The sequence below is a fragment of the Equus caballus genome, chromosome 16, assembly GCF_041296265.1.
Source record: "Equus caballus isolate H_3958 breed thoroughbred chromosome 16, TB-T2T, whole genome shotgun sequence".
NCBI lineage: Eukaryota > Metazoa > Chordata > Mammalia > Perissodactyla > Equidae > Equus > Equus caballus.
In genome coordinates this window covers 78,681,165-78,693,995 of record NC_091699.1, presented here as the reverse complement: position 1 = coordinate 78,693,995, position 12,831 = coordinate 78,681,165, and the positions used below count along the sequence as shown (strand labels likewise).

At 44.5% G+C, this 12,831-nt stretch overlaps 1 protein-coding gene across 6 annotated transcripts in view; it reads right to left on the bottom strand.

The window, feature by feature from the left end:
* The window catches only part of NEK11 (NIMA related kinase 11), a 248,985-nt gene that overhangs the window by 26,592 nt on the left and 209,562 nt on the right, over positions 1 to 12,831 (bottom strand). The gene's annotated exons all lie outside the window — the stretch shown is intronic.

The window sequence follows — 12,831 nt, the reverse complement described above, 5'->3', positions numbered from 1 at the left end:
CAATTCTGAACGTGAGGGGAGTCTTCTCTATAATGCTCTTCAGGCTGCCTGACAAAAGACTCACCCCGTGACTTAACTTACTCACCACCCACTCTGTCCTTCCATTTAGGCAGATAACAGTGTCACACACACACACACACACACACACACAATTAGACAGCATTTGTCTTGTACCCAATCATCCTAGTCTATGAAGAATCTTGGTGTGATCTGGGGAGTAATGAAACCTCACTGTCTGGGAGTTGTGTTTAGTGAGAACACCTTCCTGGGCTACTGCAGGCAGAGGGAGAGATGTTCTACGGTGTCTCACAGCAAGTGTCATGGCGCCCAGGTTTCTGATAGCGGGAGATCCACGTTAGCCTGGGTCTCCACTAGGAAATGACATTTTATGCCAACGACTTTATTTTTTAAGTAATCCAGGTAACAGCTTCAGAGCCCAACTTGTGTTGCTTTGGTTTTTCCCAAAGATTCAACTGGGAAAGAATGTATAAGAATGAATTTTAATAGGTTTTTTCCAATGCCATGGCAGGCAGAATATTCACACAAAGAACAAGAGTCCTGGTAGTAGAGAGAGCCATCGGCCAAGCAAACAGAAGACAGCACTTGGGGAAGTAAGGAGCACTTAGCATTCCACACAGTGCATTAGAGGGTGCATGAGTTACAAAAGCCAGCTGACAGTCATTGCACTTAAATTGAATCTTGAGAAGCCTCAGATGAAAATATAAATAAGTTTGCAAAATTAAAGGGCCATCATACAAAGAATAGATCTTCCCAGTCCAGAACATGCAGAAGACTTCCAGCAAAATGTGTGCCACACAAGGAGGAGAAAAATCTAGACAGGACCGGACAAGTCACACTGTAAAACGATAATCTCCAATTCTTAGAGAAGGAGGTGGAAACTTATTGTGCTCCCTCCTTCTCGTCCTCTGTCTCCTTTCATTTAGCCACCAGAATTTGTTGTTATATTCTATATTCATAAATTGTTTGCATACCAGAGGGTAAAGTTGATCACACTCAACAAATCCTTGAGACGTTTTTAGACAGTTCTGAGTTAAGAAATCCCTCCACGTTCTATTATATTAAGACCCTCCTGGCTATTATGGATAAGATTCTACTGCCTGAACATGGGCAAACCAAGCCAGCAGAAGCCCTGACCAAAGGCTGACGAGGCTCCATGTTGAGTTACTAATGGATGTTATTGTGTGTCCAGCTTTTCTTAGAATGTCTACAATAGTGACTGTGCTTTAACCCTTCTTGATTAGGAGTTGACCATAAAAAGAGAAAGTCAAAACACTGTTCGCTAATTAATGCATGGACGTAGGGAAACCTACTCATCAAATCAGCCAGGGGCGTCTCTGTCATTTATTCCGCGGAGAATTTAAATCAAAATCTGCCTTCAGTTTTGCTCTTATCCCTTCTTCAAGGGTCACATATTTTTAATTCAAAAAAGTGAGAAGCAAACTTATAATTCTAATTAAAATCAACAGATTGTAAATTCCCTAGGTACTCCAAGTTTTACTTTTGACTAGAGTTAGACCCCTAGAAGACCACGTAGGTTAGTTCATCATAGGCAGCTTTTCATCGCCAGAGGAGCCACCTTTATGAAAGTCACATCTGCATCTCCTGCAGAAGGATCATTGAGGATGTGACTTCACTCAATATGCTCCACAGACGACACCACATGAGAAGCTCTGTCTCCCCGAGGCACCGGTAGCACATTCACATCCCTGATGATGAGAACTAGTAATTGTATCACGGCTCCCTTTTTTGACTTGGCCTTCTGGAAGCTCAGAGCCACATTATACACTCAAACACAACAACTACAGTCACACGGTGACTTCCTCACTTTCTCTCTGATCTTCATTTTCTATTTATACTATTTTATTAGCCTTATTGTATATTGCATGTGATGTAGAAATGGATTAAGTAAACTTCTCTCAAGGGTTTGAGGGAAGCTCTGATCAGCAAAACATGCTATTCATATGTGTCACTGGGGAACTCGATTTTAAAATCCTTTTGACAAAGAGTTAGGGAATAAATCAATTTTTAAATGAAGTAGATTTTCAGCCTCTCAAAGGCAAAGACTGTGTCTTCTATTTCTCTCTTCACTCCATCATTCTCTGCAAACAGCAAGGGCTCAGTAAATGCTACTGAAGGCAACAAGGACTAACACTTGCTTATTGAGGGTTTGCCCATATTTCTTGGAACTTGATGTAAACTGGGAAGGTATTTTTGATCTCCAAATAAGAGGTGCAGGATAAGAAGACAGATGGAGAAGATCTCGGGTTCACAGTGAGCAGCTCTCTGATTTTACAGAGCTGGGCAGACTTGTAGAAATCTGGGTATATGATTATAGGCTGTCCTGAGGCTCCTGCATCGAGCGCTCAGTGGAGTTCCAGAGAGTTTGGCAGCGTTGCAGCAACCCTGGGCCTGAACGCTAATGGACAATTATCCAAGAAACAAGGACTTGAGCAAGAGACAAAGGAGACAGAGCCCTTGGCCTGGGCAGCAGGCTGGCTTCCGGGAGCTGCATTCTCTCACCTGCCCTAATCTCTGCCGCTTCTCTGCTTCTCTGCGTGACAAGCACCAGAATTTCCTGGGATCAGAACACTGCTGCTGACAAAATACACCAGTAAATGATCCTTTCTTCTTTCCTCTGTGAGATGATACAACAACAGAGGCACCCGGGCTTCTCCGAACTTCTTCTTGCTGTCTCATTCCTGCCCTGGCGTTGGTGAGGGTGCACACAATTTGACATGAGTAAGACAGGGCTGCACATGGGCTCAGCTTCTTGCCCACGCTGCAGGCGTCAAGGCTAGGTCTGTCACAGAGAACTAGGGCGGGGTTCCAAAGCGACAGCATAATCAACACTGCAGAACAGAGGGGCTGAGCCACCCCCGTGCTTGCAGGGGAAAATCTACTCCTGCGTCTAGTGTGACTTGTCTGCGGAGAGCCCAGGGTGATGAGTTGGCTTTCTCCAGGCCTCTCTCAGTAGTTGTCTGCTTTCAAGCAAAGGCCTCCTCTGTGACTGCTAAAATCAAGAATTTGGACAATTTGGCTCACAGCAGGGCTACTGAGAAACCCAGATTCTCACCCCATCTTTGGATGATAGGCAGGCCACATGTGGCATGCCCTTCCCCCATCTCTCCACACTGTGCTGCACCTTGACGGTGGGGTCACAGCCGTGGGGTCTGAGATACAGAGAGACTCTGGGAGATACCAGATGAACACTGGAAGCACTCAGCATGCTGAGAAGGATTTGCCTAGAATTTACAGTGTGCCCTGGACCAGCGGTTCCTGAACCCCAGCTGAGGTGCCACTCTCAGGTGTGGAACTGCGCACCACCTAGAACCTGGATCCAGGCACGGGAGCAGACAAACATTCCCAAAGGGAGTGTGTCAGCTTGTCCTGCTGTCTGTCACAGGTGACACAAAGCAAAAAAGGTTGCAAACCATAGCTCAAGACATTCCTTCAGTCATCTCTGTGCCACAGGTAGAGGTCCTTTGAAAGACATTTTATGTACAGCCCTGATCCATGCAAGTGCCTCTCAGAGACTTGTACCTGCCCCTCAGGACCCGGGGAGAAAGAGCCATAAGGAAGTACTTGTACCTCAGATAATGAAAACACCTCATGTTGTGGGCTGACTTGTCCCCCCCCCAGATTTGTATATTGAAGTCCTAACCTCTGGGTCACCTCAGAATGTGACTGTGATGGAAAGAAGTGATTAAGTTAAAATGAGGCTTTTAGGATGGTCGTAATCCAATATGACTGATGTCTTTATAAGAGGAGGAAATTTGGACACGCAGAGAGACACCAAGGATGCACGCACATAGAAAAAAGACCATGTGGAGAGGACACAGCAAGAAGGCAGCCAGCTGTGAGCCAAGGAAAGAGGCCCCAAAAGAGATCAAACCCATTGACACCTGGGTCTTAGACTTCTAGCCTCTGGAATTGTGACAAAATAAATTTCTGTAGTTTGTCACCCAGGCTGTGGTATTTTGTTACAGTAGCACTAGCAAACTAATACACTGGATTTTTCTGATGAGTTCTGGGAGCTGCTTTAGTTTGGGAAGAGACAGAGAACATTTCTAATCCCCATTTTATAGTTCTGCTATTTACTCATCTACTGTTTATACCCTCTCATTTCACAAAGCATTTTAAGGATCCTAAAAGAATATTAAAATAATTACTTGAAACCAGGGTGAAGGGAAAATAAAGTCGGAAGGGTAATAATCCAAGTGTGAGATTAACAAATAGCAATGCATACCATATAGTTTTAGAGGGGAGAGGCACATTTGATTCTGTGATTCCTAATGGCCAAGCCCTAGGATTAAAAGGAAACTAGTTACTCAGGAGAAACAGTTTCTGATGCTGAGAGAGAAGAATACTGTGCTGTGGAGGATGAAGTCCTGACAACACACCATAATAGAGAGGATGATGATGACAATGAATTTACAGTGGCTGTCTTTTGTCATCTCCCTTAACACAAAGTAATGGCACAACATCAGAGCACATTCAAGACAATCAGGGGTGAGAGTAAGAAGGTGGAGCAGATCCCCCACTCCTAAATTCATGGTCATGGGATGAGGGACCTGGTAGTGAGATTTAGAAGATGGGGAGAAATGGGCGGTGTCCATCTCCTTCTAGCAATCCTTCATAAGCATGGTTCTTCACAACCAGGTTTTTGAAGATGAACAGCAAAGAGTTCAAGATGGTTTCTATGGTAGGAACATGGAAAGCATGTAATTCTGTGTCATGTCCAGAGGGAGGGATACTGTGTCTTAGTCTGTCAAAATACCATAAACTGCGTAGCTTATAAACAACAGAAATTTCTTTCTCACAGTTTTGGAGACTGGGAAGTCCAAGATCGAGGTGCCGGCAGATTTGGATCTGGTGAGAGCCTGCTTCCTCATAGATGGCCGCCTTCTCACTCTGTTTTCTCACGTGGCAGAAGGGGCAAGCTAGCTCTCTGGGGTCTCTTTTATAATCCTGCTCACAAGGGCTCCACCTTCCTGACCTAATCACCTCCCAAAGGCCCCCCTCCTAGTACCATTACCTTTGGGGTTAGGATTTCAACATGTAAATTTGTGAGAACACAAACATTCAGACTGTAGCAGATACCCTGGCAGAAGGCGGGGAATGTGGAGGTGAAACAAAGTTCTCACCTCCCTCACAGGGTGTTACTGGCACAATAGGTTTCCCCAGGGTGGAACGCCAAGACGGAGCATGAATCAGAATGCTCTGGAGTTAGACCGAGGTGGGCTGGCTCTGTTTGGAATCTGGAAAGTTGAAGGACTTATGGCAAGTAAGGTCAAATTCACAGCCCTTCCCAGGTCGGCAGGGGGAAGACAGCATGTCCAGGATACCCTTATGATTTAGATATTACCTGGTGCCTTTGACAAGGAATAACAATGTAGTCCTTAAAAGTCTGATGAACTGGGCTTACAACAAAGATCACTAGACCAGCCTTGAAGCAGATCAAGTGGTCAAATTTGAGCCTCATTTCCACGACACAGCCTTGACCCTCTTGTCCCAGAGGCAGGGGCCTCTGCATCTGTTGAACGCTCCTTGGCCTCACCAAAGAGCATGCCTGCTCCCACAAGGTTACTCATCCACCCAGCCCGGCTTCCGTTGGCCCGGGTGGAGAGAAAACTCCTCTTTCACATAGAGTTAAAACACCATGACTCCGGCACTCTTCCAGTTGTTCTAAGATTTTGCCCATTATTCTGTACCTGACTCCACCCAGAGTGCTTCTGGCTGTTCCCTTTGCACACGCAGGTTGCACAAGGGTGACTTTTCTGCCTTGCCCCTTACACCCAGAAGGGCTTAAGAAGGACAGTTGTGACTCCGTGACTCTATCCCACCTTATCAAGAATCCAAAATAACATTTGTTTAGATTACAAAGTCATGCGCCCCATAACAACGTTTCCAACAATGATGAACCATATATCTGACAGTGGTCCCGTAAGATTAGTACCATACAGCCTGGGGGTGCAGTAGGCTATACCATCTAGGCTTGTGTAAATACACTCTGTGATGCTCGCACAACAACGAAATCGCCTAACAACACACTTCTCAGAAATCCCTGTTCTTAAGCAACACATGACTGTATTTCTTGCCAATATTGGAGGGAGCCTGCCTCCTTCCTCAAGTCCCGAGGCCTGGGAGCCCAGATGTGATGTTTATCCCACGGCTGGGAATTGAAAGGGCAGGGTTGCATGCTGGCTTTCTTTTTCTAATTTGGCAAATTGAAAACTATTAGAGTCAAAACTCGAACACGGCAATAAACATGAGGCTTCTTACTTAACCTGCACGACCTGGTGGTGTTTAGGGTTTTCAGCACCGAACAGATTGTAGATATTTCAAAATAATATAGGAACAGCTGTGTTCCTATATCATAATTTTATCATAAACATGCTTAATTGTCTCCAAATAATGCCTATTGCCCCCAGCTGGGAAAAGTACAAGTTTACCACAAGTCAGCCACTGTCTTAATGGAAATCAAAGACATATAACTTATTTGATTTTCTTATTTCTTAAGAAGAAAAAAAACATGAAGGAAGAATAAACAGGAGACACTAGGAAGACCGAAGACCCCTTGGCACTGCGAACGTAAACATTACTAGAGAAATCCTTGAACTTGTGCCCCCACTGCCCCTACTCCTCAGCCCTGGACATCTGTTTTGCACTTGACAATAGCTTAGGGGCCTTTTTAGGATCTTTCGCTTGGAAGCAGCATTTCAAATTTGTGTAGTGAAAAAACTAACAGAATGAGCATTTTCATAGTGAGTTAGACAGCAGCTCATAAAGCCAGGGGCTGTAGAATTGGCATTTGTAAGGGTGGAGAAACAGGTGTGAGAGGGGAGGCATCTAGCATGCAGTACCGGGTGCCCACTTCATACTAAATAGAGTGCTGTTTACTCTTATGCCAGTGAGCGCTCCATCTTACAGGTGAAGAAATGGAGACTTGGAGAGGCAGAGCGACTTGTCTAAGACCACAGAGTAAGAAGAGGAGCCATATCACAAACCCAGATGTTCAGATTCTAGAATCCACGTTCTGCTCATTGCAGCAATTTACCTCTGATGCCTTCCATTGTTATTGAAACGGAATACATGGAATTGGGGTTCCAATGTGTTAAGTGTTAGCTGGTACACGTACACACAAATATTTAGAAAAAATAGCTAGAGAAGACTTTTTCAGGGGAAGGTGAGATCCTGCGGGCATAGATGTGAGCAAAAACCCAAGAAGTGGAGGAATGGCTAAGGTACCCAGTGGGAGCACATTTCACTTTGCTCCTGAGAAAGGCAAGAGATGCCAGAACACTGGGATGAAGCTGGGGATGGAGATGCTGGGGGGTGTAGTGGACTTCAGGCTGTATCCCAAGCTGCCCCTGCAGGACTGAAGTCTCATCCTCCAGCTGCTGGGAGTGGCCCTGGCAGGCAGCCCTCACCTGGAGCTCTCTCAGGGAACTGCCCTAGCTCAGCTGAAGAGCTGCTGCACCAGGCTCACGCCTGCAGCCAGGGACTGGAGGGCGCAGGGCTCTCAAAAGTAGCTCCCATGAGCCAACTTGGGACAACTTCGCAGGGCCATCCCAGCTACAGCGCATCTGTACAGTCGACAAGGCCCTGCTGACATGGTCCCACAGTCCAACTTCTCCCTCCGCCCAGTCTTTCTTCCTTCCCTCTCCCCACATGTATGGACCCAGAGCACCGCCCCCACACAGGAAGCTTCCTGAATGAAAATCATCTCAGAGCCTGCTTTCCAGTGAGTTTACCTGTAACAGGTGACTAAAGAGCATTTTTTGTTAGTTTAAAGTTGCTTCAGTCCTTGTGACACAAAGCCTTTATGGCCCACCCCCAAGTCTTCAAAAAAGTCTAGCGTCCTCACAGATGATTTGGGAGAGGAGGAGTATTAGGGAAAATGCATAGAGAGGCTAGATTATCACTCTAGACCAATATGGTGCAGAATGGAGACAATCGAGACAGAGGATGAGACATTCACAACACCCAGGGATTTGCAGAAGTCTCGGGAAGGGCTGGGAGCTACCACAGGAGAGGGACTTAGGGCTTGAGCCAAAGTTGCCTGGAGCTGGAGGGGCAGGGACAAGCTGGCCATGTGGGTTACACTTATGAGGCTGACCCTCACCTTCAAAGAAGGGGTTGAGTCATTCCTGGGCCAGGAAACAGATACAAGAGGTCCATTTGAGGGATGAGGCGTCATCTGAGCAGTGCATGGACCTGTCCACCCCTCTGGAAGAGATGGGCCCCTCCTCTGAAATTCCTGGGTGTTGGCTTCATTCAGGTGGCACTTGGCATTCACCCCCAGTCTTGTGAATCACACTTCAGGTGTCCAATCTCCCCAGTGAGGGTGTCAGTTGTCTCCCTTATGTGCCTCACAACACTTAGCACCTCCCACCCAACAGACTCTCAGGAAATGCGTGATTAATTGGTCGCAGACCTGGAGAACGCTGAGTAAGGAGCCTGACTGGCTCTTTAAAGCCTCTCTCAAACCTCACATGTAAATTTAGAACCGCTGCTCTTTGGGCAAGGAGCCCTTTTTTGCTGGTCACCAAGCCCTCCTTCCTTACTACAAGCTTCTGTTGTTGTTTTGAAATTGAAATGCTGGTTTCAATCAGCAGTTCCTTCAGAAGTGCTGCCTGACATTGACCTTTTATTAAAGAAACGGAATGTTGGAGGCATAACTAACACCTTTTCAATGAGATTTGGAAAGCAGAGGAGAAAAGAACCATCACTTCATCTATTTCTCCATTGAAGGGTTATTTCAATCATAAATGAGACAGAATGAACTTTATAAAGCACTCGGAAATCCTGAAATACTAAGTTCTTTGTATTAAATATATATATTTGACAAAGGAGACGCCTGGGCTGAGAGAATGAGATGCTGTCAAAACACATATACCAGGGCGGCCTGGTGGCGCAGCAGTTAAGTTCGCACGTTCCACTTCGGCAGCCCAGGGTTCGCTGGTTCAGATCCCGGGGGTGGACCTACACACCGCTTGTCAAGCCATGCTGTGGTAGGCGTGCCACATATAAAGTAGAGGAATATGGGCACAGATGTTAGCTCAGGGCTAGTCTTCCTCAGCAAAAAAAAAGAGGAGGATTGGCAGCAGATGTTAGCTCAGGGCTAATCTTCCTCAAAAAAAAAAATACACATACCAAATACCCACCAACTCAGGCAAGCATGTGAAAGGGCATAGAATTTGGTAGGAGGCACCGAGCCTGGCTTCCAGCTTTGATCTTGGGTGTTTTACTTAGCCTTTCTGTATCACAGAAGCTTCATCTTTAAAGTGGGCTGGCATGTACTTCTGACCACCCAATAAGAACAAGTAGGTTCCAGAGCATGATGCCAAGCAGGTGAAGCCTGTGGTAATTAAAAGTCTCCTTTCGTGTTCCTGGTGGGACACAGGCTTTTGTGTCACTCGGCTGCCACTGTCACCATCCCATCTTGGCAGTGGTTACCAGCACTGGTTTTAGAAATAACCAGACTTCTCATTGAAACGTAGTCTTGACACTTACCAGCTGTATGACAGTGGGAAAATTTCTTAATTTTCTGAAACACAACCTCTTTACTTATAAAATGCAGAATCTTGCCCGCCTCACAGGTATGTGGTGAGAGCTGCATGCGATAGACGGTGTCTGGTTTAGCACCCTCCTGCCAGAGGAAAGCAAGCTTCCCTCCACGTTGCTATGGATTTGGTTCAGTCCAGAACCAGAGCTGATGCTATTACAAACCTCATGCTACTCCATCTTGGAAACACTTTAGCAAGTGCTTAATCCTCCACCATTATTTTTACAAGTGATTGCTACTGTGCCATGAACTCCATTTCAGGTTAATGAGAAGGACCATAAAGGTTGTGAGCTTCTCATCTTCAGGTTGACCTTCCTCAGGCAGGGTCTTCCTGTGATTGAAAGTGAGAGAAAAATTTCAAGAACTCATGAGCCAGCTATTCAAGACTGAGCCAGTTACTACATTTGACCTCAGTGTTACTTACAGAACCTCCTTGTGCCTTCTGCAGCCTCTAGGTAGTTGACTTCAGCCCTCATCACAGCATGCCGCAGGCGCTGTGCTCTGCCCTTGGCAAGACCTTTCCAAACAGCTGACATGAGAGTTCAACAACGAAATTGCCAGGAAACTCTCCACAGCCCTGCAGCACTCAAGGAAGGCTCTGTAGCCACCACAGCTGATACAAGATCTAGTGCCATCTGGCCAAGGACAGGCTTCCATGACACACACACAAATACACAAACCAGTTTTGAGCATCGCAATGGTAAGCACTGTGTCAGGCACGCTGGCACAGGTAAATCGTGAGTGCAGCCCACTGAGGATACAGGGCACTAGGCAGCTCCATGGGAACCGCCTTCCTTCTCATCTTCTTCAACAAACACTATCTGCTAAATGTTACTTACAGGAGAAAGAATGCCCATTTGGGCACGATGCTGCCTGTCACCTCACTGATGTTTGGTCTCTAGGTGTTAATCAACTAAGACTGATGACACCAAAATCAGCAGCCCTGGAAGGCGATTCCTCCTACGTCAGGGATCTAGAGTGCCACGAATCACTTCACCTCATTAAGAAAATTCATACAAAAATCATAGGCTAAATGGCTAAATGCAAAAAAAAAAGTATCACTTTTTATTAACTTGAGCAAGCAATACTATTTGACTCCCAATAAGAAATGTTTCCGGTAAATTGCATTAAAAATCTCAGGTGAAACCTTAGATCAAAAATGGCTTCTTCCCTTCCACTCCAAACCTAGACTTGGGGACATTTTGTATACTCGACTCTCAAGAGTGTTTGCTGAGAATGATGTAAATATAGCTTCCTAAATTCCAAAAAATATACCAAAAGCGAATAAAATAGTCCCCACAGTGAAAGTCTACATTTATAAAAGAGATAGATGATTGATAGATAACAGATAGACACTTAGGTAGCTATAGAAAGAAGACATGAAACATAAACTCAAAAGTTTGATAACACACTCTGTGGGGAAACTGGAGAAAAGGCACTCTCATAAGTTGCTGGTGGGAACGCAAAATTGCATTTGGAAATATCTACCAAATTATATACGCATTTGTCCTTTCACCAAACAATCCCACCTCTAAAAATCTTTCTCAGAATAAAACAAACAAAAAACCAAAAAACTGAATTCACCAGGTTGTTCATTATAGTACCATTTGTAATGGCTAAAGACTGGGAAACTCATATGTCCATCTAGGGGGCAGGTTGAATAAACAACGGTACATTCACATAAAGGAGAACTTGGAAGCTATAAAAAGGAATGAAGTATATTGCTGTATACTACTATGAAGTAATCTCCAGGATATATTGCTAAGTGAAGCAGACAAAAGTATGTATAATATGTAACCAATTTCTTAAGAAGTGGGAAGGAGGATGCTTTTATTCAAATATATTCAAAAAAACAAAAGGATGAGCCATAAATTTTTTTTTAATGATTCCCATTTGGGGAAGAGTGAGAATAAGGTAAGGGACCAAGGATAGAAGCTGGTCTTCTTTAAATATGCCTTTTTATAGATTTGACTCTAGACTCCTGGAAACATTTTACACAATTAAGAAACAAAAGTAATGAAACTAAAGCAATTTCTAAAAATCTGAAACAAATAAACCTCTGTACTCACATAGAAAGTAATGATTCAGCTAAATATAGATCAGTGTGTGCATGAGAGGAAATTACTGAAGTGAAAGAGCTAGAGAGAATGGCTCTAGGAGCTCACAAAGGGGCAGGAACAGGGCCTCTTCATGCCTGCCAGACCAACATTTATTATTAAACCTGATAATTCACTGGCCATTGGGTAGAATACACAGAAGGGTCTTGCCTCAGTAGTGGGCAATAATCAGCCGTAGTTTAATTGCTACTCTAGTCCCACATAACAAAGCTCAAAAATAAAACCCAAAAGTATCAAGCTGTTTCTAAGTGACTTGACTGAATCGTAAAACAAAGTTCAAGACTATTTACTGGAATACAAAAATGTCCAGCTCCCAACAAGGTAAAATTCACAATGCCTGATGTTCAATCAAAGATTACCAGGCATACCAAAACAGAAAAGTATGACCTATAATAAAGAAAAAAATCAATCAAAACCAGCCCAGAAATGACACAGATTATCAGACAGGGACATTAAAATAATTATTATAACTATATTCTACATATTCAAATAGGTAGAGGAAATACTGAACATGTTAAGCAGAGACATGGAAAATATAAAAAAAGGACTCAAATAAAACTTCTAGAGATGAAAACTATAATATCTGACATGAAAAATATACTGGATGGGATTAACAGTAGAAAATTGCAGGAAAAAAAGACTAAATTGAAGACATAGCAATAGAAACTATCCACAATGAAACAGAAAGGGAAAAGAAGCCTTAAAAAATGACTAGAGCATCATTGAGCCGTGGGACAACTTCAAGAAGCCTGACATATGTGTCATTGTAGTTCCCAAAGGGGAGACAGACATCCATGTAGACAAATATTTTGTTTTCCCGGTGCCCTCTGCATGGATCAGTGATTCAGAGTTGTGGTCACCACAAGGAGATTCCATCCTTCTTGTCAAGAACATTTCTTAGGGCTCAGATGTTTTCTAGGGCATCAACTTCCAATCTGAGAAATGGGCTCAGAAGATCCCCCAAACCCTCGGGTCTTCTCCATGACTTCCCATTGTCCAGACTGAGTCTTAGTGAGGTGGATCCCATCCCTAAAACTTTGTCCGAATGAGCAAGACAGTGGAGGCCACATCTATCCCCTTGTCCCCAGGCGCAAGGCCTCTAGGCCACTGCAAGAACCTGACAAA